At 40.9% G+C, this 18,754-nt stretch overlaps 1 protein-coding gene across 3 annotated transcripts in view; it reads left to right on the top strand.

Moving 5' to 3' along the window:
- Window positions 1–18,754, top strand: part of Elf1 (E74 like ETS transcription factor 1) — a 93,240-nt gene that overhangs the window by 15,081 nt on the left and 59,405 nt on the right. Inside the window, exon 1 of one of the 3 annotated variants that reach the window (XM_038310336.2) lies at window positions 17,364–17,487. The exons of the other annotated variants lie outside the window; for them this stretch is intronic. The gene's annotated coding sequence lies outside the window, so the exon portion shown is untranslated. Of the gene's footprint in view, window positions 1–17,363; window positions 17,488–18,754 lie in introns of those variants that run through there. 3 annotated transcript variants of the gene reach the window in all.

Genomic DNA, 18,754 nt, shown 5'->3' with positions numbered 1-18,754 from the left:
GGAGGAACTGTGGGATGATTTTGAAGCCCAAGAGTGGTATGATCTGATTTATCTTTTATACGCATTACACTGACTCTCTTTTTGAGACTAGATTAAGGAAGCAGAATTGAAGGCATTGGTAATTGGACCAAATGCTAGCTGGCCACAACCTCATACTCCAGTATACAATTGGGAAATATGAGCACCTTGTCACCACATCCTTAAGGACATCCCAAGTTATTTCAAAGGAGATAATGACAAATCTTCTCCCAACTCAGAGATTCTCCCAGAAACATTCTACGGAAGAGGAATTCAATGATGTATTTAAAGTTGTTGCTGAAACAGCCAAATCTTAGATGTTCTAGATGTTCTGAAGCTAATGAGCCTCTCATTCAATGATAGTATTCATGTACAGTGTTCTGGTTGGTGTAAAAAAGTACTGTAGTGTAGGAGGGTAGCTTGGCTTCCTGCAGACGGGCTGCTGGAGAAAGGATGTAGATATAGCTACATTTCATTTCATAACCTGTCATTCCACCTTCCTTTACACTTGAAATATCACCTCTGTCGACCCTTTTATGTGAAATCTTCACCTTGGTGTTCGTCTTAGTCAGTGTGCTGTTACTGTGAAGAGGAGCATGGCCATGGCAGCTCTTATAAAGGAAAGCATTTAATTGTGGCTGGCTTGCGGTTTCAGAGATTCGGCTCATTGTCATCATGGTGCGGAGCATGGTGGCACATAAGCAGACATGGTACTAGAGAGGGAGCAGAGAATTCTACATCTCGATCCACAGGCAGCAGGGGGGAGGGAGAGAGAGAGAGACAGAGACAGAGAGACAGAGAGAGACAGAGACACAAAGAGAGAGAGAGACTGGACCTGGCTTGAGCTTTTGAAACCCCAAAGCCCACTCCCAGTGACATACTTCCTCCAACAAAGCCATATCTCCCTATAGTGCCACTCCCTGGTGACCAAGCATTTATTTATTTATTTTTTTTGTTTTTTGTTTTTTTTTTTTTTTTTTTTGGTTATTCGAGACAGGGTTTAAGAGCACCACAGGCGCTTAACAGGCTGAGCTACCGCCCAACTTGCTGTGACCAAGCATTTAAATCTATGAGCCCATGGGGCTGTTCTTATTCAAACCACCACAGTATTTGAATTTGCTGTCAGCTTCCCAGGTTCCTCAGTACCTCTCATGGGGCGTCTCATGGGCAACAAAAAGAAACGAGTTTTCTATCTTCTCTTGTCACTCCCAAGCTCTCTATAAGTTTCCAGAGTTGTTGGTCTGTTACCTGTACAATTAGGGAAATGCCTGTATACGTTCCACATGATGTAGTGTTTACGAAGAGGAGGATAATATATATATATATGGGCTCAGAGAAAAGAAGGAATTTATAGACTGTAGTGTGGTAGATTAAAATACTGTAAATGGAGGACGTGGCATGTTCCCAAAAATAAGTATGTCTAAAATGCCTTTAAAATTGGTTAAGATAGTGTGTCTCCATGTAACCAAGGCAGGTCTCAGTCTATCTCCCCAGTGCTTGCACCTGGTTGCTTTTATGTTTTAAAGTTTCTTTGTGCCAATGATTTGACTTAAGTATGGAAAAAGAGCAGTAGAGTTTAGCTACATCTAAACTTTGTTATTGTAGTGAAACTTAAGTCCAAGGAAGGCTTCATTATTCATATAGACAGCATTATGAAACATCGGTCAGTAAAACTTGGCTTGAATCTCTTCTTTTACCATTCCTGTATTTGTGTATTTGTGTGGTATATGCATATTTGCAAGTGTGAATGTGCCTGCCCATGTGTGCCCATGTGGAGGCCAGAGGTCAATAATTACTCATTTCCCATTTCCTTTTCCTCCGCCAGCCTCTCCCGTGTACCTCTTTTCTCTCCGTAAAATTTATGGCTTTTTATCCCTTTAATTGCACCCCACCCTCCCCTTAATATATAAATACAAACTACTCAATCCATACAATGTAACTTGTGTATGTATGATTTCAGGGCTGACCCGTTAGAAGTGGATAACCACTTGGGAGGAACATTCTTCCCTGGGGAAAACTGTTTATCCCATCCTCAATATTCCTTGGCTTCTACTAATTCTTTGTCTAGGCTTGGGGCCCTGTGAGATTTTCCTCTTCCACAATAGCATGATTATTGGCAGTGTTCTTGTTCAAGTCTTGTTTAGGCAAGCAATGTTATTGAGACTTCATGGCTGTAACTTTCTTGACATTTCTAGGAGACACAACTTCACAGAAAACTTTGTCTGACTCTTAGTATCTTTCCCTTTCCACTCTGTTCTTTGAGCCCTAGGTGCAGGAATTGTGCTTTAGGTGTGTCAATTGGGCCTTGCACTATATGATCACTGCTCTCTGCATTTTGATTGATTGTGGTTTTCTGTAATGGTCTTTATCTGTTGCATGAAGTTTCCTTGATGATGGGTAAGAACAACACTTAATCTGTAAGTATAAAGATTACTATTTAGATTGCAGTTAGGAATTATGCTGGTTTAGTAAAATGGTGGTTGTAGGTTCTACAGGATCCATGACCTTGCTAGCCCTGGCAGTTGGCTAGGTGTCTGGTACCAAGCATGATTTTCTTCTTGTTGAGCAGGTCTTAAGCCCGTTTAGAGAGTTGTTGGTTACTGCTGAGATATGTGTGTCACTATTGTACCCTTAGGGTGATGGTGCCATGCTGGCCCTTGTAATTCTACCTTTGTTTTTTGAGACAGAGGCTCTCATTGAGCCGGGAGCTTGCCTTTTTGACTGTTGTCTTAGTTTTGTTTCCTGTTGTGATGAAACACCCTGACACAAACTCCTTACTGGAAAAGGCTGATTTGGTTCACAATCTTGGGCCCAGTTTGTATCAGGTTCGCTCCTACTGCTGTGATGAAATACCGTGACAAAGGCAACTTAAGGAAGAAGGTGTTTATTTTGGTTTACTGTTCCATTTACTGTTCCAGTCTGAGTCCATTATAGCAGCCAGAGGCATGACAGCTAGCCCAGGCATGATGGTTGAAGCGGAATGCTAAAAGCTTGCACCCTTTACTGTAAACAGCAAGCAGAAAAAGCAAACTAGAAATAGCCTAAGTCTTTAAACTCTGAGAGCCCACCCCCAGTGACATACTCTCTCCCAACAAAGCCTAAACCTCCCCAAACAGCACTACAGAGGCAAGTGTTCAAATCAATGAGCATGTGGAAGAAATTCTTGTTATGAGAAACCCATTTGTGTCTGTTTAAGGGGTATCAAGGATTTATTAAGATATGAAAGGGGGAAATGACACTCACAAATACAGGCTATGGTAAAGCCAGTTGCAGAGTCCTTGGAAAGCTAGGGACCGAGCACACGCTTCATGCCACCTGACCCAGTCTTCACCACCCAAGAGAGAGTGACCACTTTCCCTTCTTCCTTAGAAGAGGTCACAGTAGGCAAACAAGAAGTATCTGTCCACCCAGATAGCCCAAGGTCATAAGTGGAGTGAAACCCACTACAAATTCTTATTCAACTATTGCATAGGGACTTGAAGCAGCTCATCATATTGCATCCACAGCTAGAGGCAGAGTAAATAGTAATAGTTTAGAATAGTAAAATAGAATAGTAAAATCATGCATGCTGCTGCTGCTACTGAGCTTGTTGTCTCCACTCTCACCCAGTCCAGAACCCCCTACCTAAGGAAAGGTGCCACCCACAGTCATGTTTTCTCACCTCAGCTAATTGTAATCAAGAAACTCAGTTGCGCATGGTGGTGCCTGTCTTTAATCTCAGCCCTTGGGAGGCAGAGTGCTGTGTAAGTTTAAGACCAGCATGGGCTACAGAGTGAGTTCCAGGACAGCCAAAAGATAGACAGAGAAACCTTGTCTCAAAAACAAACCAAAATAAACAAAAACAAAAGCCAAGAAGCAAAAAAGAAACTCTTAGAGACATCCCAGAAGCTTGCTTCCATGTTGATTGTAGACAATGTCACCTTCACAGTTAAAGCTGGTCACTGCAACTCCAGCAGTGTCCTGAAAGTCTCTGGAGCCCAGTCTCTGCCCCCCACCCCCCCACATCTTGATTTATTCTGTTGGTGCTGGGAATTTGTACTGAGTTCCTTGTGCTGTAGGCATTTTGCTCACTGCGCCATCTCTACAGGCCAAATACTCCTTTACTTGAGACTTTTACCAGCCTGCTTCTCATTAGGAGCATATATTTGTAGGGGCTCTGTCAGTATAGGCCCGAAAGAGCCATGAGGGCAAAAAATAAAGGGACTGCCACTTTTGGGTAATCTGGCCTAGTCTGGAGTTTTTTTTCTTTTTCTTTTTTCTTCCTTTCTTGTCTCTTTTTCTCTCAAAATTTACAATGCTGTTTGAAGTCTATTGATTTGAAGGGATATTGAAATATAAATATGGACTCTAGTCCAGAAAGCTGTTCTTTAAAACAAAACAAACCAACAAAAAATCCAACTAATACAGAACTTAGCAGCTTGAAATTTGTTCCCTATATAGTGCTACTGAACCCAGCCTAAGTCAGCAAAGCGAGAAAGAAGCCTGCCTGTGTTATTTTCAGTTTCAATAAAAATTACCTGAAAATAGTTTGTATTAGGGGGAAATAAAGAAAAAGTTCGCTGCTGAGCCAGTATTTAGTTCAACTTCTGAATCATTTAGCAAATATTAAGCAACTATTCTGATGTAGAAATACCACTGACCTAAAAGAAATAAGCAGCAAGGCATGGTTTGCTTTTTAACAGTTGCTGTAAAATACAATGTTCTTCAGGTGTTTAGGGAAAGCGGGAAGCTTGAGCTCTGACAGAAGGAAAACGACTGTGTTTGTGCTCTATTTGCGGCACTTGAGGAGGGGACAGGAGAAAGAGTGTGAGAATTTCACCAGCTAGTGAGTTTGAGACTGTCCAGTAACAACAGGACCGTCTGCCGCAGAGAAAGACCCCAGTGCTCGGTAGTGTTGCAGCATGCCAGTGTATAAATGAATGCGTGGAGGATGATCCAGCCTCTGCAGAAGGGTGTGGGAGCACAGGAAGGAAAGTAATGAAATTTTAATGACACTGCAAGGAGAGAGACTCTCTCAGAAGATCTGTTGAGTGAGAATGGGTAAGAAAGGAGGGTGCCAAACCTGGCCTGTTCTCAGCTGGTGACTGAGGATGAGGTTGCCATAAAGTAGACCAAAGTCAAGATGGGAAAATGTGTACTGGATTTCTTCAGTAGATACTGGTAAACAAGTGGTTTTTTTAAAAATTACTTTTATTTTATTGTTTTATATGTATAGGTATTTTGCTTGTGTTTATGTCTGGATCCCCCAGAACTGGAGTTACAGACAGTTGTGAGCTGTCATGTGGGTGCTGGGAATTGAACCTGGGTCTTCTAGAAGAGCAGCTAGTGCTCTTAACCACTGAACCATCTCTCCAGCCCCAATAGGTGCTTTTTGTTGTTTTATTAGTTGATTTTAAATTTGAAGGTCAAACTCAGGGCCTCACATTCTGGGCAAGGTTTCTACCACTAAGTTCTGTCTATAGCCCTCTTAAGGTTGTTTCTTTTTTCTTTATTTGGTTGGTTTGTTGGCTTTTCAGACAGTATCTCACTGTGTAGGTCTAGAATTACTGTGTACACCAGACTGAATTGGGACTCACAAAGATCTGCTGCTTCTGCTGGGATTAAAGTATACATCAACACACCTGGTACCTGTAGTGATATTTCATTTGCATTTTAATAAATAAAGCTTGCCTGAAGATCAGAAAAGCAAAAGCAGCCAAGCCACTAGAGAACTCTTACCTCTTTGAAATCTTCAGATATAAAAAAGAGCAAGTTCCTGCCTGAGTCCCAGCCCCAGAGAAGCCTATCAGATGGGAGGAGGAGACCGCTCTCACTCAGTCTCATTCTGAGGATTCCTGGAGGCTGAATCGCCATTATGGACTGGGGTAGAGGTAAGAACCAGTGGCTGGCTGTTTTGCTTTTCTGACCTTCAGGTTGAACCCCAGTATCTGTCTCTGGATTTTTATTAATTGTGCTACAGGCACCTCTTCTGTTTTTTACTGGGAATCAATTTAATACATCATAGAATTTATGAGAAATTCCTTAAATATCCATTCTTTTTGAATTGAGAAATTAAAGATTGATAGAATTTTGAAATCTGTGGATGTACATGTTAGAAGTGAGCATGGGTCAACATCTATAAATTATAGTAGAATCCTCTTTACCCCTTTCAGATAATGTCTGACCAGCACAGGTGGAGCCCTCACACTCAGACTGCACGGTGACCCCCATGCTCCATAGTTACACCACTCAGTACACACCACTAGCAACGGCTGATCCGTTGTTTCGTTTTGTTTTGTTTATAGCCAATGTAATTTCTTTCAGAAATGTCTCATAAATAGAATCATACTATATAAATATATAGCCTGTTAATATTGGTTTCTTTTGGTACAGTGCTTTTGAGCGACATCTAAATTGTGTTTAAGTTGCTGAGGTTGGATTATATAATTGTTTTATCCTTTTTTTTTTTAAAGTATTTGAGAACATGTATCTCTTGGCTCCATCATAAAGGATCTGAGTGAATTTTGTGAAATGGGGATGGGCTCTGCCCCCTTTAGAGAAGTTAGAACAGAGGTTTTGAGTTTAAGTTGGCCTGGATTGGACACCTAGTTAATAGCAGTCTCATCCACCCTAAAGTTGGTACCCTTAACCATTAGACTACTGGGAAACAGTTGTTTCTTGATTTCTTTGTGTTGTGTAATAAGAAAAGTTAATTTTTTCTGTGTGTGTGTGTGTGCCCTCAGGTGTGGAGACCAGAGAAGTCATGTGTTCTCTGCCCCTTTCCCTCTTATTCTCCTGAGTCCTGGTTTCTCGTGTTTTAGGCGAGACTGGCTGGTCAGTGAGCCCCAGGGGTTCTCCTATCTCTTCCTTTCTGGGCAGGGCCATAGGTATGAGGCCCAGCCTCTTTTGTCCTCAGGCTTGCACACAAGTACTCTTAGCTACCAAGCCATCTTCCCTTAAGGGAGCTAAGATGTGATCTTCACTGCTAGCCTGCCATTGAATAAACTAAATAAACCTGTTTCCTTTCTTGGCTGGAGCAGACTGAGGGACCTCTGGCCGTAGCACCAGGAATTATCCTATTGCATAAACTGGCCTTTTGGGAACATATTCTCTTTGGATGGATACTTTGATCAGCCTAGATATGAATAGTAGGGAGGGCCTTGGACCTTCCCCAAAGCAATGTGCCTTACCCTCTCTGAGAACTGGATGGGGGTGGGGTGGAAGGCTACGTAGAGGGAATGAGAGGAGAGGAGGGAGTGGGAACTTGGATTGGTATGTATGATGAAAAAAAGATAGTTTTCTTTTTTTTAAAAAAGGAAAAGAAAATGACCTAAGATTTCCCCTATTTTTCTTTTTATCAAAGAACAAAAATAACAATTGAAGGCATTTATTTTTGTGTTTCTGGGTTTTGGTATTAAGGACCCAAGGGTAAATAAAAAAAGTCAGTGAAATAAATCATAATTGTGAATTAGTATAAGATGTATCTCTGTGAGAATTAAGGTCATGAATACCACTTTTCCTTCTAAACAGAATTTTTTAAAAAAAGATTTATTTATTCATGCATTTTATGTATATGAGTGTTCTGTCTTCATGCGAACCAGAAGAAATCTGATCCCATTACTGATGGTTGTGAGCCTCCATGTGGGTGCTGGGAATTGAACTCAAGACCTCTGGAAGAGCAGTCAAGTGTTCTTAACCACCAAGCCATCTCTCCAGCACCATCAGAATCTTTGCTTTATAGAGAAATAATAAATGCCAAACAAAAATAGCAGTAGTTGAAATTAGACTGACTTAAAATAAGAGGTCTGACTTCTGTTATGTTACCTTAGATTTAATTATGATTTAATTCCACGTTTTAAAAGCATAGAATTTTGTCAGACAAGGTGCAATCTCCTAAAATTTACAGTGCTCTCAAGACTAACCCGTGGCTGTAAAAGTTCAAGGCTAGCCTGGGCTACAGAATGGATTGGAAGCCACACAGTGAGACCCTAGTGGGAAAAAAAGAAACAGAAAAAATTAAAAAAGAAAGCAAGGTTTGGGTGTCTTTAAACTTCAGCTAAAAGCCTGTTTTTGTTTAAATATTCTGTCATAAGATTAAAAAATATTTCTAGACTAATATACAGCTTTTATTTTAATGCTGTTTTGTTTTGCAGTGCTGAGGATTGAACACAGGCCCTCACACATGCTCGACAAATTCTGTACCACTAACCTAAGAGTACAAATTAAAAAACAAACATTTATAGAGGCTGGGGAGATTGCTCAGTGGTTAAGAATATTTTTTTGCTCTTGCAGAGAACCTGAGTTTGGTTCTAAGCACTCACATGACAGCTCACACCTGACTGTAACTCTTGTTCCAGGAAATACAACACCCTCTTCTGACCTCTGTGGGTACCAAGTACACATGTAGTACATATACAGACAAAACACTCATACACATAAAAATTAAACAAATCAGGCTGGAGAGATAACTCGGTGGTTAAGAGCACTGCCTGCTCTTCAAGTCCTGAGTTCAATTCCCAGCACCCACATGGTGTCTCACAACCATCTATAATGAGATCTGGTGCCCTCTTCTGACTATAGGCATAGATGCAGACAAAATACTATATACATAATAAATAAGTATTTAAAAATACCCAAATCTAAAAAATTAAATATTTATTAGCAAAGAAAGTATAATAATTGGCATGATTGCATTTTTGAAAATTTTGTAAAATTCACATTACTGACCAGTAATTTTATGACTAGCTTCCTGCCAGTTATAAAAACTTGGTGAAGGAAAGGGCTGGGGAAATGGCTCAGTAGTTTTAAAATCACTTGCTGTGCAGTCATGAGGACCCAAGTTCAAACCTCTTGTACACACACATGCATACTTAATATTAGAAAAACTTACAGAAGAGTATATGGATGCGTAACCATACCACTCAGAAGTGTGCCACAGGGTTTGTGTGGCCATGGGGACAACTTGTGGAGTTGTTTTTTCCTTATATCTTTTGGGACCCAGGGACTGCACCCAGGTCATCAGGCTTGGCAGAAGCCCTGACCTGCTGAACCATCTTGTAGGCCCTGAGACTTTTTTACATATGTCCTTAATATGATTTTTGTCCACAATCTGCAAACACCACTCTGAGAGTTTAGTAAAGGTCAAATCAAATGTCAGAACTGAAATGAATCTCAAAATTCACCAGATCTCCATGCTATTCCAGTATTTAACAAAAATAGAAAATGGGACTGGGATTTAGCTAACTGGTAGAGTTCTTGCTTAGCAAGTACAAGACCCTGGGTTCAATTCCTAGTATTGCCAAAAAAAAAAAAAAAAAAAAAAAAAAAAAAAAAAAAAAAAGAAAAAAGAAAAAAAATCAAAAAGCAAACAAAGACCTGGGGAAATGGCTTATGTGGTAAAGTATTAGGACCTATGTTTGGATCTTCAGAACCCACAAAAAAAGCTGGGCATGGTGGCATGCCCTTGTAATTCCAGTCCTCAAAGGAAGTGTGTGTGGGGGAGGGGGAGGAGACAGATCTCTGAAGCTCATTGGCTAACAAGCCTAGCTGAATTGATTATCTTCAGATTTAGTGGGAGACTATCCCAACACATAAAGATGGAGGACCCAGAAATATGAATCAGTGGGCAAAGGCTCATGCCTTCAAGCCCAAGGACTTCAGTTTGAATCCCTGACACCGCGGAAGAAGAGAACTGACCTTTACGGTTGTCCTCTGACCTCCACATGTGCATTGTGGGATCTGAGTATCCACACACAAATAAATACATATGAAAATAAAGGTTGGTAGCATTTGTGAAGCTGAGGCAGGAGGATAACAAATTTGAGGCTTGCCCTCCTACACAAAGTTCAATCCAACCTTGATTGTTATGCAGATACTGCTTCAAAAATAAATAAGTGAATAAATAGCTCTTCAAGTCCTATAGTAGAATTGGCTACAAATATATCTAGTTGTATAAGATACATAATAAAATACCTATCTTCAAATAGGTTACTGTTTATTAATGCAGAAGCCTTGTCTAAAATGACTGCAAACACAGTGGAGTGTTTTCGTCAGTAGAAAAACGATTTTGTTAAGGAGTAGCCCCTTTCACTCCCTTCTCCCCAGCTCTTTAAGAAGAAAAATCTTCCTATGGTTATAATCATAAAAAATAACCATTTTTAAAAAGTATTTTATTCGTTGTGTACAAATGTTTTGCTTGCCTATGTGTAAGTGCGCCACGGGTGCAGCTGGTGCCTGCAGAGGTCAGAAGAGGGTGCTGGATCCCCTGGAACTGAAGTTTGGATAGTTGTGAGCCACCCTGTGGGTGGGGGAATCAAATCTGGGTCCTCTGCAAGAGCCATATTTCTGACTTCCAAAACTTGTCTTTAATCTCACCTCTCATTCTTCTGAAATTTCTCTAATCAGACTGCTTAACTTTAGGACTTTGTTTTGTGACTTTTCCTGGGAACTTTGTTACTGCTTACCTGGCTAGACAGGGCAAAGATAGAACAAAGAAACAGTGTCACCCAGGTTTGACTCTGTTGACCAGCAAGTTTATTGGGATTACAGGATCATGGGTGAGTCTCCAGCCCCTGAATCACTGAGAAAGCACCCGCCCTGTAAGGATGAGTCAGGACCCCTAGGCAGCCACACCATGAAAGGGCTTCCTCCTCCTCAGCTACACACTGAGGTAGCTAGCGGGACTCGGGGGTTTCTAACTCTTACGAGCTTCCTGTGCTTTTCCAGATTCTTATGAGTTTTATGAGCTCCCTTCTATCTCAAGGAGGGAATATTTCAACCAGGAGAAAACACTTACAAAATAGACTATCACACAACACCTTTCTTTAAAAAAAAAAAAAACATTTATTTCATTTTATGTGTATGAGGTTTTTGCCTGCAGGTATGTGTGTATCCCGTGTGCATGCATCTCCTGGGTCTGGAGTTGCTGATGGTTATGAGCTGCCATGCATGCTTAATCTTAATCACTCCGCCTCCCTCAGTTCTTAAAAAATTAATAGTGATGCTCATGTGATGCCCATGTTGCTAAAACCAGCTGTTACTTTTCTTGAGACCCCATCTTCCTTTGTCTGTGGTCAGCATTTGGTGCTCACTCAGCTCCCTCTTCTTGGAACACTTTTGTCTGTACTCCGTGCTGATAGCATAGGTCTTGTTTGCCTCCCCACCCCCCGTTTCTCTGTTCCTTCGCAGCTCCCTTTTAAGTTCTGTATCAATTTCCCCACCTCGGAATGATGGGGTGTTCCAAGAGTATCATTATATTATCTGTAGCTTTATGTCACGTACATGTTCCTGGGATATATGCTAGTGGTCCTCAAAATGTATTACTTTTTTGTTTTTACTTTTCTGATATTCTATAGCTTAAATTATAAAAGAAAATTAATAGAACCGAAGTACTGCTATGAAGTCAGTACATCTTACCTTTCACTAAGAGGAAAGATATTTGCTCTGTGTGTGTGTGATATAAATATATTCTTAACAGAATAGGGAATTTCTGTAACTGGCAGTGTCCTAGTCTAGTAGCTGGTATTAATAACTACCCTCTGCTGCTTGTTCTGTATTCTTTTCGTCTTCAACAAGTACCCCAGCTTGTTGCTACATAGGCCTGGAAAGCTGTTGTGTCTCAAACAGGATAGTGAAGTATATTGCTGGCCTTGCCAGCTAAGGTAAACTTTCTGGTTCACTTTATGGATAGGCATGGAGGGTAAGGTGTTTGCTAAATCAGTAGCTCCTTTCCAGGTACCAGGTATATTAATTTGCTCAAGCAGTAAAACTACATTTAGATGGCAGCTACAGTTGGAATCACCACTTGGTTAAGTTTATAATAATGATTATTGTTTCCCAATAATAATTCAGGTAGGCCCTAAAGAATCCCTTATCAACAGTGATCTGCTTTGATTACTGTAGATAGGAAGGGACAGATCAGTGTCTGAGCCAAACGCAGTGCTCAGTGAACATTTTTTTTTTGTTTTGTTTCTTTTTTTTTTTTTTTTTTTTTTTTTGAGACAGGATTTCTCTGTAGCTTTGGAGCCTGTCCTAGAACTAGCTCTTGTAGACCAGGTTGGCCTCGAACTCACAAAGATCTGCCTGCCTCTGCCTCCCAAGTGCTGGGATTAAAGGCATGCGCCACCACTGCCTGGCCCTCAGTGAACAATTTTAAATGGTGGGTGGTTAAGAGTACCTACAATCAGTGATTAACTCTGAGTCAGTAACACTGAGAAAACAATTTCTGTGTATATAGACCCTCCTTTTAAAATTTGAGACAGGGTCTCTGAACCTTTGCTGGCCTGGAACTCACTATGTACTGGGTTGGCCTTGAGTTTGGAGATCCTACCATTGTCCTCTGTGTGATGGGATTACAGATATGCACCACCGTGCCAGGCATCCTTTTCTTATTTTTAAAATGGATCACTGTTTGAGATTTTACTAAAACAGCAGCCTTCCAGGTGGAGTTTGAGAAGAGCCTGGTCTACAAGAGCTAGTTCCAGGACAGGCTCCAAAGCCACATAGAAACCCTGTCTCGAAAAACAAAAAAACAACAAAACAAAACAACCCACAGCAGCCTTCAATATATCTCCTGAAGGCTCTTGTAAGAATCTCAGTGGTAAACAGAATTGAAAAGCCACTGGGCTGGATAGAGGATCTCTAAGATGTTCAGGTTTATGATGACAAGTGTTTTCTATAACTGAGTAGGCCTGTGGAGAGGATTCTTGATGCAGAGGAGACGTCTGAACTGAGAGTCAAGTGGATGTTTAGTAGACAGACTGGCTGGTCAGATTGAGGCAGCCAATCCCAGGAAACAGTGGTAAGGGGGGTGAACAAACAGGAGTGGGGAAGAACAATTCTAAAATTCCAGAAGGTTTCAGTGAGTCTGGGCTATGTGTATGTGTGTATGTGGACTTGCATGCCTATGTGCTTGTTTGGTGTGTATGTATGTATGGGAGAAAAAAAAAAAAGAAGGAAATACGTGGGCAGAGAAATGGAGTGGGGAATTGGGGCTGGAAAAAGAAAAATTGAATTCAGATGTCAAAGCTGTGAATACCATGATAAACAGTGTGTGTGTGTGTTTTAATAGATGGGATAATTGAATCACTGTGTCCAAATACTTACCATAAACAATTGAAGGAAGGAAAGGTTTATTTTGGCCTATGATTTCAGAAGATTCAGTTCGTGGTTGCTTGGCTCCATGTCCTGGGGCAAATCACATTTGTGGGGTGGAGGCTGTCCTTGGCTTTTTGGCAAACAGGAAGCCCGAGAAAAGGGACTGTAGGAAATCAGGCCTTGAGGACAGGTAGTGACTGACCTACCTCCTTCAACTAAGCCCCACCCCTCTTGCTACCTTTTATTAATATTACCGTATTGTGAATGATTGTATGCGAATCCTCGGGTCTGCTTCTGGAAAACCATGGTATTTCACTATCCCCTTACAGGATTTCGTGCTGATCAAGTTGACAGTCAGCATTGGTCATTACCTAAACCATTCTGTTAGCTAATCTATAACTTGAAATTCTCCTGTTTTAGCCACCAGGATTGGGATTGCAGTTGAGCACTGGGTAGCCCGATCTTTTGTTTTGCTTCTTGCAACCAGAGTTGTTCCTTCCCTCTCCTATCTCCCACTCTTTCCCCCTTCATGAACCAAAATCATTATCATTGGTAGAGTTGTTTTTCAGCAAGACTGTAGGTGGTGGTTGTAACTGGAAGTATTCTCTGTCCCCCTGGCCTCTCTGGACTGGGTTTTCTCTGTCTGCCTGTTCCTGAAGCTGCTTATAAAATAACCACTCTGAAGCTTGATATTAATTATATATTCTTTGGCCTATTAGCTCAGATTTTTTCTTAAAAAATTTATTTATTTATTTATTTATTTATTTAGTTTTTCGAGACAGGGTTTCACTGTTTAGCTCTGGCTGTCCTGGATCTCACTCTGTAGACTAGGCTGACCTCGAACTCACAGAGATCTGCCTGACTCTGCCCCCGGTGCTGGGCTTAAAGGCATGCACCACTACTGCTCAGCCAGCTCAGACTTCTTATTAACAAACTCTTACATCTTAAATTAACCCATTTCTATTATTTTATATTTTACCATGAGACCCATGGTTTGTTACCTCACATCTTGCTTCTTGGTGGCTACGTGGCGTCTCTCTGATTCCGCCTTCTTTCTCCCTGCATTCAGTTTAGTTTTCCCACCTACTTATATTCTGCCCTGCCATAGGCCATAGCAGTTTCTTTATTAACCAATGGTAATAAAACATATTCATAGCATACAGAGGGGAATCTTACATCAAGTAGTAGAGAGAGGGCAGCTAGGGTGTGTGGGTACTTTTTTTTTTTTTAGCTTGGTGCTAGGAATTTGAACCAGGGCTTCACTGGGGCATGCCAGGAAAGTAATCTGCTATTGAATTGTATTTGCAATTTTTCTAATTGAAAATAGTATTTGAAATAGATCTGTCGATCAGATGAAAATTATCTCAGTGATCAGAAACAGGCAGGAGGACCTCATATTCTACATAGTGAGTTCCCAGACATGGTGAGCTCTTGTCTCAAAAAGAGTTGAGGTGCTGGGGAGTAGCCTCACTGGTTAAAAACACTCCTTGCTATTGTAGAGGACCCACATGGTAGCTAACAACCATCTGTAACTACAGATCCAGGGACTACAATGTCCTCTTCTGACCATCTTGGCCACCAGGCACACACATAGTGTGTAGATATACATGCAGGCAGACTGCTCATATGCATAAAATAATAAAATAAATCTTTTAAAAAAGAGCCAGGGCAGGAGGAATGCCATGGGTTTGAGATTAGCTTGGACTACATGCATAGTGATTTCCATAGCGACTTTTAAGTCTATTGCCTAGAGTATAATACTGAGTCAAACACTGAGCTCTGGCCAGGCAGTAGTGGTGCATGCCTTTAATCCAAGCACCTGGAAGGCAGAGGTAGGCGGATCTCTGTGAGTTCAAGGCCAGCTTGTTCTACAAGAGCTAGTTCCAGGACAGCTAGAGATGTTACACAGAGAAACCCCGTCTCGAAAAACCAACTAAACAAAGCAAAACAAAATAAAAACCAAACCAAAACAAAACAAAAAAACCCAGCAACATCAAAAAAAAAAAAAAAAAAAAAAAAAAAAAAAAAAAAACTCAACCAACCAAACAAAAAAACCTGAGCTCTGTCTGTAGGAGTTAATTACTGGATCCTATGGCACATATATGTTTAGTCTTCTGAAGTAGCTATATCATTTCCCCTACCTTCCAGCAGTGTAAAAGTAGCAGTTGCAGGTTTAGGAAATGCTTGCTGTGCAAACATGAAGACCTGAGCTGTATTGCCAGTACAGGGTCTGGTATAGCTCAAGCTTGTCTTCAGCATGCTAGCTGTCTGAGTCGGGGATTTTAGGCATGTGTTACTGAGCCTGGTTTTCACTATTCTGAAAACAGACTAACCCTAACCTCAGGACAGTATATTCAGTGTACCTATGGTGTATATATGCACAACTTACTGGCCTCCCAGGATGGCTGAGTGTGTGTATATTGTGAACCCCATGTTTCACAGTGTTGTGGGTTGGGCATTGTACCACCGAGCCATACCCTCTTAAACCTGTTTTTTTTTTTTTTTTTTTTTTTTTTTTTAAATTTTGAGAAACGATCTTTGCTATGTAACTAAGACTGCTTTTGAACTTGCTATGTAGCCTGGGCTTGATTCAGGCTTGCCCCACCTCAGCCTAAATAACAGGAATTACAGGCGTGTGCCACTGAACTCTGTTCCAAGCACTTTTGCTATGTTCCTGTGTGTGTTCACCTGCATGAGCAGGGCAAAGGTCAACACAGTATGTTATTTCTCAGGAGACACCCATCTTGTTTTTGAGACAAGATAGATTAGGCTAGGCCAGTTAGCTAGCGAGCTCCAGAGGTCCTCCTTCTCCTCACTTTTTCTCTGCTAGGCATTGAACTCCAGGGTATTATTCATGCTGTGCAAGCACTTGACTATGGAGCTACATCCCAAACAAGGCCCAGCCCAAGGCCCAACCCAAGCCCCAGGTTTTCCCTTCAGTGATGGGCGTCCAACTCTGGTTCCCGTGCTTGTGAGGCAAGCACAGACCGTGCCATCTCCCCAGCCCCTGTTCCAAGCTATATTTTTTTTAATAAATATTTTTGTCATTTAAACATATTAGTATTGTCATTTGTCACTTTTGATATGATTCTTTTGCTTTTACTTTTTATAATTTTATAATTACCTTTTAAAAATCAGATTAGGTTTACATGGATATCCCCCAAAGTCTTTCAGCTGTGGAAATGAGTTGGGAGCTTTCCAGTGAACCGTGGCCTTCTATTGGCTGTCAGAGAACCTTGTCCCTTGGTGTATAGGTTCTGAATATTCATTCTGAATTAAGTGAGTTAAATAGGACATTTGGCAGTCAAAATTGATTTATTCTTTTCTTTTGCATAATTAAAGATGAATTTATTAAACCCCAGAGATTATTTTAGGAAAAAGAAACTCTTCAGTGAAATAAATAGGCCAGTTTGATTAACTAATTTCTTTGAATAAATTAAAATGTGCTTACGGAGGAGCCAGGGTAAACAGTTGTGGTAATGTTTTGGTAGCTTGAGTACCTTGTCAGATGGTCCGGTCACCTGGAGGACATTGCTGTGGCTGTTTACAGGTTGGATTAGCGGGTGTCCAGGGCAGTGTTGGAGAAGGGGGCCTGGTACTTAGCATGTAGAAAGTTTCCTTCCACGGGGGAGGCTATGGCTCTCTCTTAAAAATGATAGAGTTGTGACCTGTGATTTCCTGGATAACTTTTAAAAAGTATTTCATCAGCCTTTCAATTCTACTTAAAATCGCTTTGCTATGTTGAACTTTCTAACAGGAATTTTTAAGTTATTTTAACACATTTAATTGACACTTATTTTTCCACTGAACTTTGGATTTCCTGGTGAATTTTATCTGTTTAGAGAACCTATAAGTCTGCATCTGGTATTACAGCTTGCTAGCTTTTCCAGATTACATAGCCATATATCCCTTCATATGAGAGTTAATAAGTAGCCAGGCTAGACGCACCTTTTCATTGCTATGGTAAGAGACACAGGTCATTCTCTTTTCATCCTCTTTCACCTTCTTCCTTTTATAGTTGTTGTATTTATTTGATGTGCTAATTTAACTTGTAGCTTGTCATTCTATTTTCTACTATTAATTCTAAAATATGGCAATTAGCATGCGGCAGTTTAAACTAGGTAGATTTTGCTCCTTGGCTCCTGTCTTACTCCTGTCGTATGCCTCTCCCCCCGTTTTTTACCTGTGCATTTGCATGTTTGACCTAGCAGAATAATTGGGTCCACAGCAACATGGGCGTGCCTCCCTTAGAAACACTGAGTTTCATGTGTGAGTCATAAGCTGAAGCACACACCACTTCCCCAATCTACAGGAGCCATTTTAACAGCACAGAACTTGCCGGGTTGCTTTTCAGCCTCAAGCCCAGAGGACGAAACCTGAAGACAAAGTTTAAAGGTAGCTTGTGATTTTGTTGTTTGCTTCTGACTATTTTTGAGCTAATAAACGGAGGGAGGTGGTTCTTACCTGTGACAGAACATGGCTGAATGTCTTCTTTAATTCTGATAAAATATGTGTAATGACTCACATGCCTGACTGCCCTTCACAGCACAGGAAGAAAGCACTCAAAGGCGGGGAAGTTCTAGCTCTGCCTATGGCACCTTATGTGCTTGGCATTTCGCTCCTGTAACTTCAGATAAAGGAGGCACTCCCTCCCCCCGCAAAGCAAACTGGATCAAGTTTTAATTAAAATAAATCTAATTGTCTTTGTGAGACCAGCTGAGAAGTGACTCTTCAGTAAACTGTATTGTCATGAGCTTCAGATGTTGAAAAAAATCCAGGAACAGTGGCTTATTACAGTTTTTAATTAAGTATGAAATCTTGGGTCACTTTAGTGATAAGTGTGCTCACAGACCATTCTGTGCTTTGCTTTCTTTTTTAAGTTAATAAATTACACTAAATATTTCATTTTGAAAACCAAAGAGAAGTGTAAAAGCTAAGTAGAGGTTCTAAGGTGAATAAACATTTCGGTGGTGAAGCGTGTTTTCAGTGAGGAGAAGACCGCTGGACTGGTTCATTCAGTGTTCGAGAGAAACGAAGCCTTATGTTCACATGAACTTGCTTCGGATAGCAACTTTAGAAGTGAAACCGCTTCTAAAGCAATTGTGTAATGAATAGGAGAGTGTTGGTCTTCCTCTTAGTACTAGTTTTAACCTTTTTTTTTTAATTAAAAAAATGAAAACCCTTTGGTCAACAGGAGGTGGTTCAGTCTTTTCCTCAATTATTTGTCCTCGCTAAGCTGTTGTGTTTCTCTGGCAAGTCTGCATTCACTGAGCAGCAATATTTTACTTCGGAGACATTCATGATACTATCACTGGGGTGGAAGTAAAATCTGAGTATGTAATGAGTAGGAAGAATTTTCAGAAATCAATTCACCATCTCCTTGTTATTGGCTCAAATAGTTTCTAGGTAGTTGGCTGAGGATTGGCCCTAGCTTTCGCAGCGCTTGAAGTTCGGGGAGGTTTGAAAGGGAACTCTTGGCACTGTCTTGGTGCTCGCAGATCTCAGTGTGGGCTTATAAGAAAGGCCCACATCTCACCAGTTCAGCCGGGAGCCCGTCTCCATCAGCGTTGTTTGCATAGTGCAGATTTGCTTGGCCTTTGCTTCAAGTCTGGACTGAAGATAAACTAAAACTTATGACACATCCTTGCTTTTTTTTTCTTTT

This window comes from Arvicola amphibius, chromosome 13, assembly GCF_903992535.2.
Source record: "Arvicola amphibius chromosome 13, mArvAmp1.2, whole genome shotgun sequence".
Classification (NCBI taxonomy): Eukaryota; Metazoa; Chordata; class Mammalia; order Rodentia; family Cricetidae; genus Arvicola; species Arvicola amphibius.
The sequence above is the reverse complement of the archived record's forward strand: the minus strand, read 5'-3'. Positions and strand labels throughout refer to the sequence as shown.